The following is a 24,388-nucleotide window of genomic DNA, read 5'->3' on the forward strand; positions in this document are numbered from 1 at the left end:
GAGCCACTCAGGCCTCCCATCACCTAATATTCTAAGTATTCAGATAATGCATCAATCATTTAATCCATTTTTATTTTTAAAATGAACATGTACACACCAGTATGATCTGTAAGTTGAATCAGAAAGTTATATTTTACTAATGGGAATTCATTTTATTCTGTCAAAATATAATTTTCAAAAAAACTAAAAAATGAGCTTCTGTATTCTGCCTAGAGAAAGCTGGATGCCCACTCTAACAACAAGAAAAAATTTTTTAAAATTTATTTGTCAGAGAGAGAGCAAGCATATAAGCAGGGGGAGCAGCAGGCAGAGAGAGAAGCAGGCTCCCTGCTGAGCAAGGATCCTGATGTGGGACTCGATCCCAGGACCCTGGGATCATGACCTGAGCCAAAGGCAGACATTTAACTAACTGAGCCACCCAGATGTCCCAAGTAATTCTAAAAATTATAATTTTTTGTGAACCCATCAGAGACCAGATATTTCAGTTCAACCAAGTAATCCAAAATCTAGGGAACGACAGGAACTTTCAAGGTGAGACAGGATGTGAACTCTGGCTCCTGCATTGTAGGGGAAGGAAGGCTTGGCCACCACACACACTGAAAGAAGAAATCAGAAACAAAAATGTAATAAATTGCTAATAGCCAAATGGTAGTTAGCATGAAAGTTGGGAACACCTAGGACCTCAAACACAATGACAGTATGAGCTCACTAGATCTTCTGCTTAGACTTCACTATGTGCTCATGAGAAAGATTTGAAACAGGGCAATGCCTTAGCAATTCTGAGTAAAAATTATTTTCAATATAGAATTCCATATTAAGGCAAACACTAGTTAAATATAATCAGGAAGTGAAGATATTGGGATATGACAAAATGTCCCTCTCTGGCATATTTTTTTAAGAAGAAACTGGAGAAACTGTTTCATTAAAATGGAAGAATAGTCCAAGAATGTAGAAAGCAAGTAACAGAAGATCTGATAAAGAAGAGATAAAAGGAAATTCCAAGCCAGACCAGAGGCCAATAAGTATTGTTACAACTGGGGAAATGAGCATTTCTAAGACACATGGCACCAAGACAAAAATAAAAACCAACTTTCCTATTTTGAGATTTATGATCTAGGAGTTTGGGAGCAAACTAGCAATAAGTACATAAGACTAAGCAAATATTTTTTTAAAGACAATTCTAACTGAAGGTAGAAAAACAAATTGTAGATAGCAAATTTAATTATAAAATACATTATGGCTCAGCTGAAAATGACATTTACATAGATATGAGACTGTAAACACTGAATATTGAGTTAACCCAATATTACATCAGTTCTATATTTTTTATAATGGAGACATATGAAATCGGAGCCATGGTACAAGTGGGCTGAGCTTCCATCCTTTCTATGAAAAAGTCAGTAGATAATATCTAAAACTTGTAAGTGATAAACAGGTAATAGAATTGAAAATGATATTTTCTGGGATACCTGTGTGCTTCAGTTGGTTAAGCCTCCAAATCTTAGGTTTTGGCTCAGGTCATGATCTCACGGGTAGTGAAATTGAGCCCCTTTGTGGAGCTCTGTGCTCAGTGGGGAATCTGCTTGAAGATTCTCTCCCTCTTCCTCTCCCCCCACTGGCTCATTTGCACGCTCTCTCTTTCTCAAATCTTAAAAATATACATATATATTTTCTGAAGATAATTTTTTGTGAAAAGAGGTAAGGAAGTAGATGTTGTTTTGTTTTTATTAGCACTTAGACACTTTGACTTATGACTATAAATAGTTTAAGTAAAAATCACGTTTTAAAAAATCAGTAAGAAAAGTGAGGCTTCTTTGATACACTCAAAAGTTGGAAATTACGGTCATGTATTTGAGTGAAGAGAGTGGTTCTGTCCAAATTTCGTTTTTTTGATGTTCACCTTTCATTCTCACTAGCCCCAGTTAAGGAGGAAAAGTTACAAACCTAATTGATTAGCATCTGAGATATTGTTTGGATCCTATTAGACTAATGGGTTGAGACACCGATATTACAACTAAGAGTTGGTCCCGTTGATTTTACTTTACTTCCCACTCCAATGCCATAAATACACTTTGTCAAGCAAAATGGAGCTTGTTTCTTGAGTGTGTGAAATCAGCTCTCCATCCCTTTCCATGTTGAAAGTTCAATTTACAGACTGCCCCAAAGTTTCCAGATCATAGGAATAAAAAAAAAAAAAAAAAACACGCTGTTAAGTGCTTTGGGTTACAATTTCATTTAGTTTACCTTTTCTTTCAAAAATACTCTAAAGTTAGTTAGCATTACATGTTTTTCCAGGTTTTTAAATCCTATTCAGCAAATATTACTTGCATACATAACTCTCTTAAACAAATTTCCACAGACTAGGAGTGGTGAACATATTTTTTAGTCAGCAGTACTCCAAATTGAAACATGATGCATGGCTACCGCTTGTAGTGTGATACCAGCCTCAGCAACGACTTTTGTATTTTCTTTAGCTGCATTGTGCAGAAAAAATCCTTATTAATATAAAGAGTTGCAAATACTAATAGTTTCTCTCGTCTCATATTCGACTCCTTTATCCATTGTTTTATCTCCCTTTTTATATTTCTTGTTTTTGTCCTTGTAAATTCTCTACGAAATTTCAAAAATGCATTTCAATTCAATTAATTTGGAAGTTTGATAAAAAATATAGTAAGCTTGCTTGTGTTTTTGAAAATTATACTCTTTATTTTTTCAAATCTTGACTCTTTTCTAGACAACATATGACCAAACCTGCCCTCCTCCTTCCAAATTTTATTATTAAGTATATTTGACATGCAAAGTTACATTAGTTTCAGGTCTATAACATAGTGATTTGACAATTCTATACATTATTTATGCTGGTAAAGATAAATGTAGTAACTGTCACCATAAAATATTATAAATTATTGACTATATTTCCTGTGCTGTACTTTCCATCTCCATGACTTACTGTGTAACTGGAAGCTTGTATCTCTTAATCTGTCTCAGCTATTTCATCCATCCCTCATCTCTATAGTTATGAGTCTGTATCTGTTCTTTGTTTTTGTTTTTTCAATTCCCTATTTAATGAAATTATATGGTATTTGTCTTTTTCTGACTTGGTTCATTTAGCATAATACCGTGTAGATCCGTTCATGTTGTTGAAAATGGCATGATCTCATTCTTTCATATGCTAATATTCCACTGTGTATATGTACCACAACTTCTTTATTCATCTATAGATGGACATCTGGGTTGCTTCCAGGACTTGGCTATTGCAAATGGTACTGCAATAAACATAGGGGTGGATATATCCCTCCAAATTGGTGTTTTCATTTTCCATGGGTATATACCCCGTATGGTATAGAATGACTGCATTATATGATATCTATATTATTTTATTTTATTTTTAGAAGCTTACATACTGGGGGTGCCTGGGAGGTGCAGTCGTTAAGTGTCTGCCTTTGGCTCAGGGCATGATCCCAGCGTTCTGGGATCAAGCCCCACATCAGGCTTCTCTGCTAGGAACCTGCTTCTTCCTCTCCCACTCCCCCTGCTTGTGTTCCCTCTCTCACTGGCTGTCTCTGTCAAATAAATAAATAAAATCTTAAAAAAAAAAAAAAAAGAAACTTCCATACTGGTTTCCAGATTTACTACACCAATTTACATCTCTACCAACAGTGCATAAGGGTTTCTTTTTCTCCATATCCCTGCTGACACTTGTTATATTTGTCCTTTTGATACTAGCCATTCTGATTGGTGATATGTCATTATAATTTTGATTTGAATTTCCCTGATGAGTAGTGATGTTGAGCATCTTTTCATGTGTCTGACATCTATATGTCTTGTTTTGACAAATGTCTATTCAGGTCCTCTGCCCATTTTTTAACCAGGTTATTTGTATTTTGGTGTTATATAAGTTCTTTATAGATTTTGGATACTAACCCTTTATCAGATATATCATTGGCAAAAATCTTCTCCTATTCAGTAGGTTGCCTTTCCATTTTGTTGATGGTTTCCTTTGCTGTGCAAAAGCTTTTTATTTTGCTATAGTTTCAAGAGTTTATTTTTCCTTTGTTTTTCTCTCCTGAAGAGACATATCCATAAATATGTTGCTAAGGTTTATGATGGCCAAGGGATTACTGCCTATGTTTTCTTTTAGGAGTTTCATGGTTTCAGGTTTCATGATTGGTTCTTGAATCCATTTGAGTTTATTTTTGTGTGTGGTGTAAGAAAGCGGTCGGTTATATTCTTTACATGTAGCTATCGGGTTGTCCCAACACAATTTATTGAAGAGGTGGTCTTTTCCCCATTGTATATTCTTGCTTCTTTGTCACAGATTAGTTAACCATATAAACAGGTTTATTTCTCGGCTCACTATTCTGATCCATGGATCTATATGTCTCTTTTTGTGTCCATACCATATTATTTTGATTACTATGTCTTTGTAGTATATCCAGAAATCTGGGATTGTGATACCTCCAGTTTTGTTCTTTTTCAAGATTGTTTTGGCAATTCAGGGTCTTTTGTGGTTCTGTACAATTTTTTTTATCTGCACCAGTTCTGTGAAAAATATTATTGGTAGTTCGATAGAGATTGCATTGAATCTGTAGATTGCTTGGGGTAGTCTGAACATTTTAACTATTATTTCTGCCAACCTATAAGTATATATCTCTTTCCATTTGAGTCATCTTCAATTTCTTTCATCAATATCTTAGAGTTTTACTTGATTAAACTTATTCCTAGACATTTTATTCTTTTTGATGCAATTGTAAAAGGGATTGTTTCCTTAATTTCTCTTTCTGCTATTTTTTTAGTGTATAGAAATACAACAGATTTCTGTGTATTAACTTTGTATCCTGAAGCTTTACAATACTTATTCTAATAGCTTTTTGGTGGATTTTTAGAGGTTTTTTTTTTAATGTAGTTTTAATGTAGTTTTATGTCATCTACAAGTAGTGACAGTTTTACTTATTTCTCTACAATTTGGATGCCTTTTATTTTTTTCTTATCTGATTGCTGTGGTTAGGACTTTCCAGTACTATGAATAAAAGTAGTGATGGCAGACATCCTTCTCTTATTCCTGAGTCTGATGTTTAGCTGTGAGTTAAATGGTCTTTATTATGTTGAGGTGTGCTCCCTCTAAACCCACTTTGTTGAGAGTTTTTATGATGAATGGATATTGTATTTTATCAAGTGCTTTTTCTGAATTTATCAAGATGGTTTTATGGTTTTTATCCTTCTTCTTGTTAATGTTATATATCACTTTGATTTATTTGCAAATATTGAGCCATCCTTGTATCCCTAGAATAAATTTCATTTGATTGTGGTACATGATTCTTTCGATATATTGTTGGATTTAACTTGCTAATGTTTTGTTCAGGATTTTTACATCTATGTACATCAGAAATATTAACTTGTAGGGGTTTTTTTGTTTGATTTTGTTTTTTCAAATAGTGTCTTTTGTCTGGTTTTGGTATCAGGGTAATACTGGCCTCATAGAATGAATTTAGTAGTTTTCCTTACTCTTCTAAGTTTTATTAGTTTGAGAAGAAAAGCATTAAATCTTCTTTAAAGATTAGAATTCTTTTTAGTAGAATTCACAGTGAATCCATCTGGCCTGGACTCTTGTTTGAGAGTTTTATTAGTTTTATTTTTATTCATTTTTATTACCAGTCTGCTCCAATTTCATAATTTCTTTCTGATTTGGTTTTGAAGATTATATGTTTCTAGGAATATAGCTATTTCTAGGTTGTCCAATTTTCTGATATAATTTTCTATGGTATCATCTTATAGTTCTTACTATTTCCGTGGCATGGTTTTTATTTATCCTCTTGTATTTCTAATTTTATTTGAGTCATCTCCTTTTCTCAATTGGTCTAAAGGTTTGTATATTTTGTTCATCTTTTCAAAGAGCCAGCTTTTAGTTTTATTGATTTTTTTAAAAATTTGGTCTCCTTTTCATATTTCTGCTCTGATCTTCCTTTATTATTTCCTACCTTCTAATTTTTTTTTTCTTTTCTCTGGTTCCTTTGGGTGTAGGGTTAAATTGTTGGAATTTTTGTTTCTTGAGTTAGGCCTGTATTTCTATAAACTTCCTCTTAGAATTGCTTTTGCTGTGTTCCAGTGATTTTTGACCATTGTGTTTGCATTTCATTTGTCTCCATGTATTTTTTTTTTTTTTATTTCCTCTTGGATTTCTTTGTTGACTCACTGGTTTTAAAATAGCAAGTTTAACCTGTGTGTTTACGTTTCTTACATTTTTTTCCTTGTAATTGATTTCTAGTTTCAGGTCTTTGTGATCAGAAAAGATACCTAATAAATATAATTTCAATTTTCTTAAATTTCCTGAGACTTTTTGTATGGCCTAACATGTGATCTCTCCTGGAGAGTGTTCCACATGCACTTGAAAAGAATGTGTGTTCTACTATTATTAGATAGACTTAATAGATATATAGAAAACATCTGTCTGGTCTAATATGTCATTCAAAGCCACTGTTTTCTTATTGAATTTCTATCTGACAATCTATTGAAGCAAACTGAGTGTTAAAGTTCCCTACCACTATTGCATTACTGTAAATGACTCCATTTATGTTTGTTAATATTTGCTTTATGTATTTGAATGCTTCTATGTTGAGTCCATAGATATTTACAATTATTATATCTTGTTAGATTGATCCCTTTTGTCATAAGGTAATGCCCTTCTTTTTATCTTGCTACCATCTTTGTTTTAAAGTCTACTCTGTCTGATGTAAGAATTGCATCATTTGCATAGAATAACTTTTCCCACCATTTCACTTTCAGTCTGTATGTATGGCCTTCTCTCTATGACTAACTGTGGAATATCTGTTCTGCTAGTCTTCAAGTCGTTTTCAGTGTTAGGTACAATACATACAGTTGTGCCTCAGTGTATCCGTGGGACAAGGTGAGCTCAGGATCCATCAACTTTGCCATTCTCCCTACTTTCCTCTGTCTTAATAGCAGAATCCTTACATATCAAATAGCTGATATTTACTTTTTCATCGGGTGAAAGATAAGAATATTTTGATTTTACTATTACAACTACTCTACATCATCTGATTACATACTGTTTAGAAACTGTATATTTGGATGAAAGCAAAAATATAGCATATGCACTTCCCTAGAAGTCACACAAGTGTATTGCATGTGTGTTTACAACACTGTGCTGGCTTGTACAATTTGCACCAAGCATATTTGCAGGTTTGGCTTTTATTTTTATTTTTTTTAAAAGATTTTTTATTTATTTGACAGAGACAGCCAGTGAGAGAGGGAACACAAGCAGGGGGAGTGGGAGAGGAAGAAGCAGGCTCCTAGTGGAGGAGCATGATGTGGGGCTTGATCCCATAACGCTGGGATCACGCCCTGAGCCGAAGGCAGACGCTTGACTGTGCCACCCAGGCGCCCCAGGTTTGGCTTTTAAAAAGAAAACAAATTCCAAACCCCTACCTCTAAAATCAAGGATACGTTTATAAAATCTTCAAATATATGACTAGGATGGTTTTATTTTGAGGTCTAACCAGTAGGTTAATATGACTATGTAGTCAGTCTCCCATTGGTCTATTAGCTTCTTAAAGTGTTCGTTGATATAGTTTAATTTCATTTGAAATGCAAAAAAGATGTTGGTACAACACTGAATTTCTTTTGAATTTTGTGGTTTGAGGGAACCCAGTTTTAAATCACTAATGTAGGGGAGGGAGAAAGATGGAGGAGTACAGGACTCTATTTCAACCAGTCCCCTGAATAGAGCTGGATATCTACCAGATCATCCTGAACACCCACAAAATCAGCCTGAGATGTAAGAAGATACATCTGGATCTCTACAAACAGAACATCTCCAGGGATTGATGTCAAGGTATGAAGCAGGGAGCTGAGAGTCTGTGGGCAGATATTGGAAGATGATAAATGGAAAGGGGAGGGAGGTGCCATGTTTGTGCACTGGGAAGGCAGAAGCCTCCCATGCTGCAGAGCAGGCCGGACTCACAGACCAGTAGCAGTAGGGAAACCAGACTGAAACCTGGAGTGCAGGAGTGCGTGTGTGAACCAGGGGTGGCTGGTGGTTTTAGAAACACAAAGGGCAGGGACGCCTGGGTAGCGCAGTCATTAAAGCGTCTGCCTTCGGCTCAGGGCGTGATCCCGGCGTACCAGGATCGAGTCCCACATCGGGCTCCTCCACTATGAGCCTGCTTCTTCCTCTCCCACTCCCCCTGCTGTGTTCCCTCTCTCGCTGGCTGTCTCTCTGTCACATAAATAAATAAAATCTTTAAAAAAAAAAAAAAAAAAAAAAAGAAACACAAAGGGCAGAGACATGCCGGCCCTGGGAGCAAGGTCTTGAGAGCAGCTATGGAGTGCACAAACCAGGATGCTGCGGGTTTTTAGTAGCACCAAAAGAAACAGAGTCAGTGTGGCCTGGAGAGCTCAGTGAAGAGCAGACTGCGATCTCTGTTCAGAGACAGAGGTTTGGATATTGTCTTTGCCGCCTGACTCCCAGAAAAGACACAGAAAGCCACCAGGGAAAGCTGGCAGAGAACAAAAGCCCCCCCCAAACTGGTACTTATTGAGCCCATCCCCCCCCCACACAAGGGGCAGGGCAACTCTGCCTAGAATTGCCTGAGTATCAGCGTGGCAGGCCCCTCCCCCAGAAGGCAGGCTGAAAGAACAAGAAGCCCGCACCCCTAAGGTCCCTATAAAATAGGTGCATCTTACTTGGGTCCTGGTCAATAATTTGGACTCTGTACATCCCTGCAACCACACCTCATCAAAATGACAAGGAGGAGGAACCTTCAACAAAGGGAAGAAACAGAGACTGTGGCCTCTGCCATGGAGCTAATGGATATGGATATAACCAAGATGTCAGAAATGGATTTCAGAGTAACAATTATCAAGATGATGTATGGGCTTGAGAAAAATATTAACAAAAATACAGAACCTCTAAGGGCTGAAATGAGAACGAATTTGGCAGAAATTAAAAATTCTATGAATGAAATGCAGTCTAAACTGTATGCTCTGACTGCCAGGGTAAACAAGGCAGAAGAACGAATTAGTGAGTTAGAGGATGAGATGATAGAAAAGAAGGAAAGAGAGGTAACATGGGGAAAACACAAACTCCAATTTCATGAAAAAAAAAAAAAAAGCTACAGGAGATTACTGACTCAATAAAATGTTCCAATGTCAGAATTATCGGGATCCCAAAGGGGGTGGAGAAAGAGAGAGGTCTAGAAGAGATATTTGAACAAATTGTAGCTGAGAACTTCCCTAATCTGGAGAAGGAAACAAGCATTTGTGCCCAAAAGGCAGAGAGGACCCCTCACAAGATCAATGAGAACAGACCAACACCACAACATATAATAGTACAATTTGCAAATCTTAGATACAAGGAAACAATCTTGAAAGCAGCAAGGGTGAAGCAATTCCTTATGTACAGAGGGAGGAACATCAGAATAATGTCAGACCTGTCCACAGAGTGCTGGCAAGACATATTCAGAGCACTAAGAAGAACATGCAGCCAAGAATACTGTATCCAGCAAGGCTGTCATTCAGAATGGATGGAGAGACAAGGAGCTTCCAAGACCAGCAGAAACTGAAAGAATATGTGACCACCAAGCCAGCCCCTACAAGAAATATTAAGGGGGATTCTATAAAAGTAGGAAGACCCCAAGAGTGATACAGACCAGAAATTTACAGATACAATCTATAGAAACAAGGACTTCACAGACAACATGATGACATTAAAATCATATCTCTTAATAATCACTCTCAATGTGAATGGCCTAAATGCTCCCATAAAACACCATAGGGTTGCAGATTGGATAAGAAGACATGACCCATCAATATGTTGTCTACAAGAGACTCACGCTAAACCTAAAGATACATCCAGACTGAAAGTGAAGGGATGGGGAACCACTTCTTCATGCCAATGAACCTCAAAAGAAAGCTGGGGTAGCAATTCTCATATCAGACAAATTAGATTTTAAACTAAAGACTGTAGGTAGAGACACAGAAGGACAATATATTATTCTTAAAGGGTGTATCCAACAAAATGATCTAACAATTATAAATATCTATATCCCCAACAGGGGAGCAGCTAACTACATAAGCCAACTGTTAACCAGAATAAAGAGACATAGATAACAATACGTTAATAGTAGGGGACCTCAACACTCCACTCTCAGCAATAGACAGATCATCTAAGGAGAAAATCAATCAAGAAACAAGAGCTTTGAATGACACACTGGACCAGATGGACCTCATAGATATATACAGAACACTACACCCTAGAACAACAGAATACTCCTTCTTTTCAAACGCACATGGAACTTTCTCCAGAATAGACCATATACTAGGTCACAAAACAGGTCTCAACTGATACCAAAAGATTGAGATTATTCTCAGACCACAATACTTTGAAACTGGAACTCAATCACAAGGAAAAATTTGGAAGAAATTCATATACTTGGAAACTAAGGACCATTCTGCTTAAGAGTATTTGGGTAAACCAGGGAATTAAAGAAGAACTTAAGCAATTTATGGAAGCCAGTGAGAATGAAAACACATTGGTCCAAAACCTATGGACTGGAAGGGCGGTCCTAAGGGGAAAATACATAGCCATCCAAGCCTCACTCAAAAGAATAGAAAAATCTAAAATGCAATCCTTACACTCTCACCTTGAGCAGTTGGAGATGGAACAGAAGAACAGGCCTAAGCCATGCATAAAAAGATAACTGATTAAGATTAGAGCAGAAATCAGTGAATTAGAAACCAGGAACACAGTAGAGCAGATCAACAAAACTAGAAGTTGGTTCTTTGAAAGAATTAATAAGATTGATAAGCCACTGCTCAGACTTATTCAAAAGAATAAAGGACCCAAATTAATAAAATTTGTGAATGAAAGGTGAGAGATCACGACTAACACCAAGGAAATAGAGATAATCATTAGAAACTATTATCAACAACTGTATGCCAAGAAATTAAGCAACCTGGAAGAAATGGATGCCTTCCTGGAAACCTATAAACTGCCAAGCCTGAAACAGGAAGAGATTGACAACATAAATAAGCCTATATGCAGTGAAGAGATTAAAGTAGTGATCAAAAACTTCCCCAAAAACAAGAGTCCAGGGCCTGATGGATTCCCTGGAGAATTCTACCAAACATTCAGAGAAGAAATAATACCTATTCTCCTGAAGCTGTTTCAAAAAAATAGAAACAGAAGGAAAACTTCCAAACTCATTCTATGAGGTCAGCATTACCTTGATCCCAAAACCAGGCAAAGACCCCATCAAAAAGGAGAATTACAGACCGATATGCCTGATGAATATGGATGCCAAAATTCTTAACAAGATCCTAGCTAATAGGATCCAAACAGTACATTAAAAGGATTATCCATCACAACCAAGAGGGATTCATCCCTTGGAGGCAAGGGTGGTTCAACATTCGCAACTTTCAGTGTGATAGAACACATTAATAAGAGAAGAGACAAGAATCATATGGTCCTCTCAATTGATGCAGAAGAAGCATTTGACGAAATGCTTTCCTGATTAAAACTCTTCAGAGTGTAGGAATAGAGGGTACATTCCTCAATTTCATAAAAACCATCTATGAAAAGCCTATGGTGAATGTAATTCTCAATTGGGAAAACCTGAGATCTTTTCCCTTAAGATCAGAAACATGACAAAGATGCCCACTCTCACTATTATTGTTCAACATAGTACTAGAAGTCCTATCAATAGCAATCAGACAACAAAAATGAGTTAAAGTTATTCAAATAGGCAAAGAAGAAGTCAAACTCTCTCTCTTCACAGATGACATGATACTTTATGTTACTCATTATGATCAAGTGGGGTTTATTCCTGGAATGCAAGGATGTTTCAATATATAGATATCAAGAAACGTGATACATTACAAGGAATAAAAAAAATCATGTCAATAGACACAGAAAAATGATTTGACAAAATCCAACATCTATTTATGATAAAAACTCTCAACAAATTATGTATAGAGGGAACAAATCACAACGTAAATGCCATATATGACAAGGCTATGGCAACAACATGCTATATGATAGAAGGTTCAAATCATTTCTTAAAGTCAGGGAGGAGACAGTGGTGCCCACTCTCAACATCCCTATTCAATATAATAGTGGAATTCCAAGACTGAGCAATCACGCAAGAAAAAGAAACAAAACCTACCATAATTGCAAGGGAAAAGGAAAAATGTATCTATTTGCTAATGACATGATTTTATATAGAGAAAATCCTAAAATGTCATCAAAAGGTGTTATATCTAATAAATTCTGTAAAGTTACAGCATACAAAAATTATCTATAAAAGAAAAAATGATCCCATTTACAATATCAAAAACGTGAATTTAACCTATTTGGTGAAAGACACATACACTGAAAAGTACAAGATATTAATGAAAGAATGAAAAGATAATCCATGTTTATGGATTGGAAGAATACTGCTAAAATATTCATAAATCTAAATCCATTTATAGATTCAAAGTAATCTATATCCAAATCCAATAGCAATTTTGACATAAGCAGTAATAACCTAAAATTTTTATGGAACTACAAAAGACCAAATTAGTCAAGTCAATCACAAAAAGAACAAAGCAAGGACATTACACTTCTTGATTTCAAGCTATATTACAAATCAATAATCAAAATGGTATGGTATTGGCATAAAAACAGTCACATGAATCAATGGGATATAATTGAGAGTCTAGAAATAAAATCATGTGTTACTGTCAAATAATACTTGACAAGGGAGCCAAGAAAACTCGGTTGGAAAAAAGACACTCTCATCAATGTTGAATATTAACATACAATAGAATGAAACTAGATGCCTATTTCACACTACTCACAAAAATTTAACTTGAAATGGATTAAAGACTTAAATGTAAAATCTTAAATCATAAAACTAGAGGAAAAGTTAGGAAAAAGGCTTTTTGACATCAGACCTGGCAACCGTTTTTTGGATATGACACCTAAAAAGCAATCAACAAAATCGAAAAGAAATAAGTGGAATTACATCAAAATAAAAAGCTTTCCAACAAAATAAATAATCAACAAAATTAAACAAGGAATTGGAGAAGATATTTGCAAATTATACATTTGTTAAGGGGCTAATATCCAAAATATATAAAGGACTTATATAATAACAACAAAAAAATCTAATTAAAAATGGGCGGGGTACCAGGGTGGCTCAGTTGGTTAAGTATCCAACTTTTGGCTTGGCTTAGTTCATGATCTCCTGGGTTGTGAGACTGAGTCCCAAGTCAGGCTTGGCACTCAACAGGGATTCTGCTTGGAGATTCTCCCCCTCGGCCCTCCTCCGCAGTCATGTATGTGCTCTAACATAAATAAATAAATAAATATTTCTTAAAAATGGGCAAAATACCCGAATAGACATTTTTACAAAGATGTCCAAATGGTGAACAAGTACATGAAAAGGTGCTCAATATCAGGAATCATAAGGAAATGAAAATCAAAACCACCAAGAGATATCACCTCATATTCTTAGAATGGCTATCATCAAAAAGACAAGAAATAACAAATCCTGGTAAAGATGTGGAAAAAAGGGAACCCTGCACACCATTGATAGAGTGTAAATTAGTACAGCTACTATTAAGACAGCATGGAAATTCCTCAAAAAATTAAAACAGAACTACTTTATGATCCAGCGATTCCACTTCAAGTTACATAACTAAAGGAGTAAAATCACTATGTCAAGGAGATATCTGTACTCTGTTTTTCATCACAGCATTATTTATAATAGCTAAGACATGGAAATAGCCTGTGTCCATTGACAGAAGGATAAACGTGTGTGTGTGTGTGTGTGTGTGTGTGTGTGTGTGTGTGTGCATTCATTGGAATATTATTCACCCATAAAAGAAGGAAATCCTGCTATTTGACAACATGGATGGACCTTGAGACCACCATGCAAAGTGAAATAAGTCAGACATAAAAACAAATATTTGTATGTGGAATCTAAAAACAAACAAACAACCCTCAAACCCACAGAAAAAGAGATCAGATTGTGGTTATCAGAGGCATGGGGTGAGGAGTGGGGGAACTGAATGAATGTGATTAAAGTACAACCTTCCAGTTATAAGATAAATAAGTACTAGGGATGTAATATACAACATAATGAGTATAGTTAACACTATAGTTATGGTATTTTGAATGTTGCTAAGAGTTCTCATCAGAAGATATAAAACTTTTTTTTTGTATCTATCTAAGATGATGGATGTTAACCAAATTTTGTGGTAATCATTTCACAATATATGTAAATGCAGTCATTATGCCATACTCAATCTTATGCAATGCTGTATGTCATTGTATCTCAATAAAATTGAATGAAACAAATAATATATATAAAATTAGGAACTCTTGTTGAAATTCACATATGGGATAAGTAGAGAGATGCACAGAGGTATAAATATCATTTTCTGGAAGATGCTTTTAGAAAGGCATATTAGGAGTGAGCTTCAAAGTGTTATTGCATTCTATTTCTTATGCTTATATTTCACTTTCAAACTTCCACAGCCTATACACACGAAGAGGCCACACACAGAGCAAATGAGTGTGAACCGTTCTTCAGTGACTTTGCCTTCCCACTGTAGTTATTAACTAATTGATCTATTTTTGGAATTAGAAATAGGAGGAATTGAATGTTCAGGTTTCTGAAGATGTACTTATTTCCACTCCATAAAAATATATGGTAAATCTCAGAGATTACAGAAGTTAAGTGAATAGATAGAGTAGGAAAATAAAATAGAAAACTAGATCAGATGGTCAGCAAAAGAGAAATACTGTGTGCAGAAAAAATGGAAATGGCAATCAAATCTTTATAAAGGCTAAAATTATAGGGCTTAATGTCAATGAAGAAACAAATATCAGTTTAAAACATGTTTTTTAAAATTTTAATGATATATTAATTTTATTATTTTAATAACTTAATAATTATTTTCATATATGTTAAAGTTGGGAACTTCTTGCAAATTCCCATAAATGGCAAAATGTGTATTGACATCATATCCAAATTCTAGTATGTATGGAGTAGGCAAATTTGTGGACAATATATTAAAAATAATTTTAAAAAAACTGTAGACAGATGTGGATGTCACTATAGTGGGCGTAATCTTTTTTTCAAATTAAGAGTCTGCCTAGACATTGATAAAAATTTATAGGTAGCAGGCATTAAACTGATAATTTTTAAAATATCATATATTGAGTTTTAGAGCTACTTCAAACAAAAACAATGCTTTAAGACGATTTCTCTTATAATTCATAGAAAATATACATAAAATCTGTGTCAGTCAGTGTTTAAGGAGAGAAGCAGAATCAGTAGATTATAGTTTTATAAGAGATTATATATTGTTTGATTACAAAGAATTGATTTATACAATTGTTGAGACTGATAAAGCTAGTCCAAAATCCAAAGAGTTGTCAGAAAAAATCACAATCAGGATTCAATTCCATAACTACAAGCCAGAGATATTGTACCCAAAAGGAATTTATTTTCTGTACCTCAGGGAGGTGGAGTTAGTTCAACAAAGCAGGGTGTCATTGAACTGTGAAATATGGACAAAACTTATGTATGCCATTTTCAAGTTTGGCACACAAAACTTCTTTTACTATGGCTTTGGGAAATAAAATTTTAAAGATTGGAAAAGAAGAAGAATTTATGAACAGATAACATGAGTGCTTATATAGGAAATCACAAAGAATCTAGAAATAACTCCTTGAATAAATGTGTGACATTAACAAGGCTGTAAAATATAAAATCAATATGAAAAAGTAAATTGCAATTCTATCTTTTGTCAACAAAAACTGTAAAATGAAGTTAAAACCATTTATTATAGCACAAATAACAAAAGATTTAATGATACATTAACAAAAAACGTATATGAAAATTGTACATTTTGAGAGAAATCAAAGAAATTGAAATAAATGGAGAGATATGTAATAGTTATGGACTATAGACTAGAAGACTAAATACTGTTAAGTTGTCCATTTCATTATATTGATGTATAAACTTACTAGAATTCTAATCAAAATTCAGATAGTTTTTTTGGTAGAAAATGAGAGACTAATTGTAAAATTGATATGGAAATGCAAGGAACTTAAAATAGTCAAACAAAAGAATGATGTTGGAGAACTTTTACCACCTGATTGCAAGATTTACTATAAATACACTGCAATTAAGACAGTATAGTATTGATGAAAGAATAGACAAATAGATCAATAGAACAGAATAAGGACTTCAGAAATTTTCAACTAATATTTCTTCAACAACTGAAAACACAAAAACAAAACAAAAATATAAAGTATTTCACACAATACATAAAAATTTGTTTGAGATAGATGATAGGCCTAAATGCAGAAGCTAAAACTATAACATTTTTAGAAAAAAACTTGAGAATATATATAATGGGCTAGCATAGGCAACGATCTCTTATCATAAAAGACAAAATGTTGGTAAATTGTATCTTAACAAAAATATAAACTTTGACTCATAAAATATATATCATTTAAACAAATGAAAAGGCTAGCCACAGAGAAGATTTGTACTTCCTTGGTCTGAAAAAATTTCTTTATCCAGAATATATAAAGAAACAATACAAGTAAGTAACAAAAGAACCCAGCCAATTAAAATGAACATTTTGACCTTTTCCAAAAGTATATATACAAACAGCCTTATAAGCACACACACACAAAACCACTCAACATCATCAGTTATGAGGACAATGCATATTAAAACCATAATGACCATTTCCAAATGACTGAAATGATAAGATCAGATGTTGCTGAGAATGTAAGGCAACTTTGTTACTCAAACATTGTTACCAGGTATGTAAAACTGTACCACTTTTTCTGGAAACTGGTATTTTTCTTTCAAGTTAAATATACATCAAACCTATGACCCAGAGTATTTGCTCTCAATTTTTAACTAAGAGAGATGAAAACATATTTGCAAAATGTTCTCAGCAGCTTTATTCATAATAGTCCCAAACTGGACAGAAGTCCCAGATAAAACCAAAAGAGAATGGATTTTTAAAATTATTATAAGGATTATGTCAGCAAGATGAGGGCTAGGAGGTTCCACCTCTTCCTATCCACCCCCACCCCCTCAAAAAAAACACACATTCAAATAGTAAATAACTACAAACTGAAGAAGAGAACTCAGGGAAAGCTCAGGATTACAAAGCAGCAGCAGTAAAAATGCTGCAGAGCTCAAAAATCAAGCATGGCTACACAGAACAGTACAGGAAGCATTTTGCCTGTGTCACCACATCCCTAGTCAGGAGCAGCTCTGCACTGGGAGGAATCTCCTGGGAGGAAGTTCATCACACAGGGAGAAGAACAGGTGAACCCCATCAAACTTCATCATTGTTTTTAGTTGTGACAATGGAGGTCCCCCACAGTCTTCACTGATATTGATCTCAACTGAAAGAGCAACCCAGAACAAACCCCCTTTCTGCTTCTATGCCCAGAGGCTGGAGCTGTTTCTAAGGTGACACTTGGCTTCTCGGGTCAGAAGGGCTTCTGTTTGATCTCAGGGATCAGGTACCACAGTACGTTATTATACACAAGACTGGAGCTGCTACTGCTCTTTTCCCATTCCTGGCCTTATATCACATCTTTGTATCAGCATAAGGGCAGCCTCCACTGCCCTGAGCCCAGCCCACATGGTCTCACATCTTTCTTTGGCTGCGATTATGAGGCTGTTACCACTCTGTATTTTAGGTCACAGCTCTCAATTATTATTGTCAGGGGCACTGCCACTGTGCTGAGTTCTATGCACCAGTTTCTAAGTCACAGCTCCGAATAGCCATTACTAGGGGTGCTTTCACTACACCAAGCCTCCCCCCACCCCCATTTCTGGTAGGTATGGTTCTAAACCATTCTTATTGGGACTGGGCTGCTAGTGCCCTGAAGTATACCTTCATTCATATTAAGGCTTTGAATCATCATTGTCAGGGGTGTTACCACTGCCCTGAGCCCTGGCCCCTGGATTTCTGATTGTGGCTCTCTCCCATCACTCCTGGAACCTGGCTACCATTGCTCTGAGCCTACCCCTGCATCCCAGAACATATTTCTGTCCCTTTGTTGCTGAGACTGTGCTGTCACTGTCCTGAACCTCATTTCCTGGGTCCTAGGTCAAGGCTTTTATGATTCATTGCTGGGGCTGCCCCTCACCTCCAAGGACATGGTTCCGAACCATCATTCACAGGGCCATACTGCCACTGTAGCCAGCCTTCCCAGGTCCCAACAAATGGTTTTAATTGACCACCACTAGAATTATACTGCTCCTATCTTATGACTGCTCCATGGGGCCAGAATTGAGACACTGACCCACCATCCACAGGCTGTGTAACCTCTGTTCCCTGAGCCAGGCCAGTTCTGTACCTTGTCATCCTAAAGCTAATGCCACTGCTAGGTCACCCAACCCCAGTTAGCTGGAGTCTCAGTAATAAGCACCTGTGTCCCCAGTACTGGTTCCATAGAGATCTGCACACCCACACACTAGACACCACTGCCACAGCAAGTGTACCTGTGCTACAGGACACATGGCTTGTGATAATTCTGCTTGTACTTGATCCAAGGTCCCTGGGTCCAATACTGCCATGAATGTTCTGAGCACCAGCCACATAGAAGAAGGATTCCCTAAGCTAGAACTTTCTCCCATGAGGAAAAACAAGCAGGAAAAAACCCCAGCAGCCTTGGCCTCTGAAGATCTCAATAGCCCTACCTGCCAATGCTACCGGCAGGTTTCTTTCAGTCTTACCTGAGAAGAAGCCTGCAGTCTGGCCAATGTTATCCTTAGCTGGAAGAGCAGCATGAAAGGCACCACTGTACCTTCTTTAGAACCAAAGACATTGCATCCTACCCAGCCAGCATCCTTACAACCACATCCAGGTCAAAGGTGTTTGACAGTGAAGCCAGTTCCCACTGACAGAGGTGTCTTTGCCCTCAAATGTGTAGACATCAATGCAAAACAACTTGGAACACACTCTAAAAGGAAGCATCACACAATCAAAGGCACACAATATTCCAGTAATTGACCCAAAGAAATGGAGATCTTCAAGTTATCTGATAAAGAATTCAAAAGAATTATATTAAGGAAGCTCAGCAAAATTAAAGAGCATACAGATAGACTCCTTGAATAAAACAATAAAAGAACCAGAGATTCTAGAGATGAAGAATACAATGGATGAATTTTTAAAAATGCAATAGATAGCTTCAACATCACACTTAACCTGGCAGAATAGTGAGCTTGAAGACAATTCTCTTGATGTTATCTAGTCAGAGGATAATAAAGAAAATAGAATAAAAAAGAGAGAAGAAAACCTATGTGAATGATAGGACATGATTAAAAGAAACAATATATCTATTATAAGAGTTCCAGAAGGAAGAAGAGAAAAAAGGGGGCAGAAACCTCATTTACAGAAGTAATAGCTGAAAACTTCCTAAATCTAGGGAGGGAGATGGCTACCCAGATATGGGAAACTTAAAGATCCAGATTCATTGAAAGAGATCTTCATTGAGACATTATAATCTCAAAATTAAAAGACAAAGAGAGACATCTGAAAGCAGCAAAAGAAAAAAAAAGAATTGTCACATATAAGGGAATCCTCATAAGTCTACCAGCATTTCTGAGCAGAAACATTAGACCAGAAGAGAGTGGGATGATATATTCAAAGTATTTAAAGGAAAAACAAAAATCTGTTAATAAGAATACTTGACCCAGGAATGTTGTCATTAAGAAATAAAGAAGAAATAAAAAGAATCCCAGACAAACAAAACCTAAGAAAATTACCACTAGACCTGCTTTATAGGAAATGCTAAAGGGAGTTCTTCAAGCTGAAAAAAAAGAATGCTAATTAGCAACATGTAAACATGAAAGTATAAAATTCACTGGTAAAGGTAAATATATAGTCACATTAAAAATATCCTAATAATTCAATAATGTGGAAATCACTATGAAATCTAGCTTTTAGGTTATGAGACAAAAGTGTTAAAAATAACTGCAGAAAGATATAGTTTGGGACATCAACAAAAACTGGGGTATAAGTAAATGGATAGAACTTTCTAATGCAATTGTAGTCGTCAGCTTAAAATAGACAGTTACAGCTATAAGATGTACTAGAAATCCTCAGAGTAACCACAGAGCAAAATGTATAATAAATCCACAAACAGTGAAGGGACAAGAATCAAAGCAAAACACACAAAAAATCAACAAAGCAAGAGAAGAAGAAAGGAACTAAAGAAACACAAAACAATTATAAAACAATGATCACGGTAAGTCCTTACCTATTAATTACTTTAAATATAAATGGTTTACATTCTCCAATTAAAAGACACAGAATGGCTAAACGCATGTAGAAAAAAAATTCAACTATATTCTGCCTATGGTTGACTCACTTAAGCTTTAAGGACACTCACAGGCTGAAAGTGAATAAATTAAAAAATGTTATTTCAAGCATATGAAAACCAAAAGAGATCAAGGATAGGTACACTTATATCAGACAAACTAGACTAAGTAAAAAATTCACCCAATATTGGAGCACCTAAACATACTAAATAATTATTGACATCATATTTGCTTTAATACTGGGTACATTTATATTTACAATTATTATATCTTCTTGATGAATTGACCCTTTTATCATTATATAACACCCTTTTTTGTTATAGTTTTTATAAAAAATTTAAAAATATGTGGAGGTCAAACAAGAATCTCTTCAACAGCCAACAGGTCAAAAAAGAACTCAAAAGGGAAATCAAGAAATATCTTGACTCAAAAGACAATAGAATGACAACATTCCCAAACCTAGGAGATGCTACAAAAGCAGTTCTAAGAGGGAAGTTTATACTTATAAATGTGTACATTAGATAAGAAAGATCTCAAAAAATCTGGCCTTACATCTAAAGGAAACTGAAAAAGAACAAATTAATCTCAAAGTTAGCAGCAGAGAAGGAAATAACAAAAATTAGAGCAGAAATAAGTAAAATATAGACCAGAAAATCAACCCAAAAGATCAATGAAAATAAGACCCAGTTATTTCTAAAGATAAACAAAATTGACAAAACTTTATCTATATTAACTATGAAAAAATGGTTCAAATAAATCAGAAATAAGAGACATTACAACTGATATCACAGAAATAGAAAGTATTAGACTGTAGAAACACAAAGGAGAGGCTACTATTAACAATTATGTTGTAAACTAGATAACATAGAAAAGAATGAATAATTTCATAGAAATGTATGCCCTACAAAGACTGAATCATGAAGAACTAGAAAATCTAGGGGTGCCTAGGTGGCTCAGTCAGTTAAGCGTCTTCCCTCTGCTCAAGTCATGATCCTGAGGTCCTGGGATCAAGCTCTGTGTCTGACTCCAGGCTCAGTAAGGAGTCTGCTTCTCCCTCTCCCTCTGCACTCCCCCCCACCTGTGCACACACATGCTCTCCCTCTCCCTCTGCACTCTCCCCCCACTGTGCACACACGTGCTCTCTCTCTCTCTCTCAAGTAAATAAAATCTTAGGGAAAAAAAAACTAGAAAATCTAAATAAACTGATAATGAGTAAGGAAATTAATCAATCAAAATCTGCCTACACAGAAAAGCCCAGGACCAGATGGTTTCGTTGGTGAATTCTACCAACATTTAAAGAAGAATTAAGGCCAATCTTTTTCAAATTCATTCCAAAAAAATGAAGAGGAAGGGAAACTCCAAACTCACTTTACAAGGCCAGCATTACCTTTATACAAAAGCCAGATTAAAAAAAAAAATGTATATAGAACAATATCCCTGATGAATATAGATTAAAAATTATCAAAGTATTAGCAAACAAAATTCAACAGCACACTAAAAAAATCATTCACCATGATTCAGTAGAGCTTATCTCTGGGTTGCAAGCATTGTTCAACATACACAAATCAAAAAATATGATACACCATATTAGTAGAGTGAAAGATAAAAATCATATGCTTATCTCAATAGATACAGAAAAAGCATTTGACAAAATACAACATCTTTTTGTGATAAAAATGCACAGCAAATTGGGAATGGAAGGAATTTTCCTTAGCATAAGAAAGGCTGTATATAACAAACCCATAGCTAACATCATACTCAGTGGTGTAAAGTTCAAATCCTTACCTCTAAGATCAGGAAAACGATAGGGATGGCCTGTCTCACCATTTCTATTTGACATAACACTGGAAGCCCTAGCCATAGCAATCAGGCAAAATAAAGAAACAAAAGGCATCCATATCAGAAAGGAAAAAGTAAAATTATCTCTGTTGATCGCATGATCTTTTATATATAAACCCTAAAGATTCCATTAAAAAATTGTTAGTAAAGTTACATGATACACAATAAACATACAGAAATCAGTCATATTTCTATACACTTAACAATGGACTAATAAAAAACAAATTAAGAGAGCAATCCCATTATGACAGCACCAAAAACAATAAAACATTTAGGAATAAATTTTACCAAGGAGGTGAAAGAACTGTACACTGAAGACTGTAAGATACTGATGAAACAAATTAAAGAAGATGCAAGCAAATTAAAAGTTATTCTGGTGTTCTTGGATTGGAAGAATTAATATCATGAAAATCTCCATAGTACTGAAAGTGATCTACAAATTCAATGCAATTCTGACCAAAATTACAAAGGCGTTTTTCACAAAAATTGTAAAATCTATCCTAAAATTTGTTTGGAACTAAAAAAGACCCTGAATAGTGAAAGCCTTCCTGAAAAAGAACCAACCTGGAGACATTATAACACCTGATTTCAAACTACATTACAAAGTTGTAGTAGTCAAAACAAAAGTGTATTATCATAAAAACAGGCACATGTATCAGTGAAACAGAATAGAAATCCCAGACATAAACCCTTATATATATCATCAACTAATCTTGACAAGGGTTCAAGAACACATAATGAGGAAAGGACAGTCTCTTCAATAAATGGTGTTGGGAAAACTGGATATCCTCAAGCAGGAGAATGAAAATGGACTCCTATATTACACCATTTACAAAAACTAACTTGAAATAGATCAAAGATGTAAAAGTAAGACCTAAAACCATAAAACTCCTTGAAGAGAGCATATGGAAAAATGATCTTTGACATTGGTCTAGGCATTGACTTCTTAGGTGAGTTACCAAAAGTATAGGAAACAAAAACTAAAATTAGTGGGGCTATATGAAACTAAAGAGTTTCTGCATACCAAATGAAGTAATAAATTAAAAAGGCAATACACGGAATGGAAGAAAATATTTACAAGGCATATAAATGATAAGGGACTAATATTCAATATATATAAATAGTTCATACAACTCAATATCAAAAAAGAAAATCATCTAATTAAAAAATGGGCAGAGAAACTAAATATTTTTCCAAAGAAGATATATAAATGGCCAAAATGTATGAGAAGATTCTCCTCACTAATCATCAGGGAAATGCAAATCAAAACCACCAATGAGATATCCTTTCATATGTGTTAGGATGGCTTTTATCAAAAAGAAAAGAGATAACAAATGTTGGCAAAGATGTGGAGAAAAGGGAACACATATACATTGTTGTTTGGAATGTAAATCGGTATAGCCATTATGGAAAACAGTATGTACATCCTCAAAAAATTAAAATAGAACTATGTGACCTAGCAATCTCACTCTTCGGTATATATCTGAAGAAACTGAAATCAGTATCTTGATATCTGCATACCCATGTTCACCGCAGCATTATTCACAACAGCCAAAATATGGAAACAACCTAAGTGTTTATCAATGGATGAATGGGTAAAGATGTGTTGTATATAAATGCAATGGAATATCATTCTACCTTGAGTAAGGAGGAAATCCTGCCATTTGCAACAACATGAATGGCCCTGAGGGCATTACGTGAAGTGAGATAAGTCAGAGAAAGACAAATGCTGTAAAATATCACTTATATGTAGAATCTAGAACCTGAATTTGTAAAAAGAGACAGTAGTATGGTGGTTATCAGAGGTCAGGAATTGAAATGCTGTGAAGAGTATTAATTTGCAAATAGTAGATAAATAAGTTCTGGAGATCTAACAACACAGTGATTGTAGTTCATATTACTGTATTTTATTTTTATTTTTTTACTATAGACATATCTTTTATTTTTTTAATAGTATTTTTATTATATTATGTCACCATACAGTACATCCCTAGTTTTTGATGTAAAGTTCCATTATTCATTACTTGCGTATAACACCCAGTGCACCATGCAATGCATACCCTCCTTAATACCCATCACCAGCTTATCCCATTCCTCCACCCCCTCCCCTCTGAAGCCCTCAGTTTCCCAGAGTCCATAGTCTCTCATGGTTCATTCCCCCTTCTGTTTATCCC

Source organism: Ursus americanus, chromosome 13 (genome assembly GCF_024610735.1).
Source record: "Ursus americanus isolate L20-20 chromosome 13, mUrsAme1.1.p, whole genome shotgun sequence".
Taxonomy (NCBI): Eukaryota; Metazoa; Chordata; class Mammalia; order Carnivora; family Ursidae; genus Ursus; species Ursus americanus.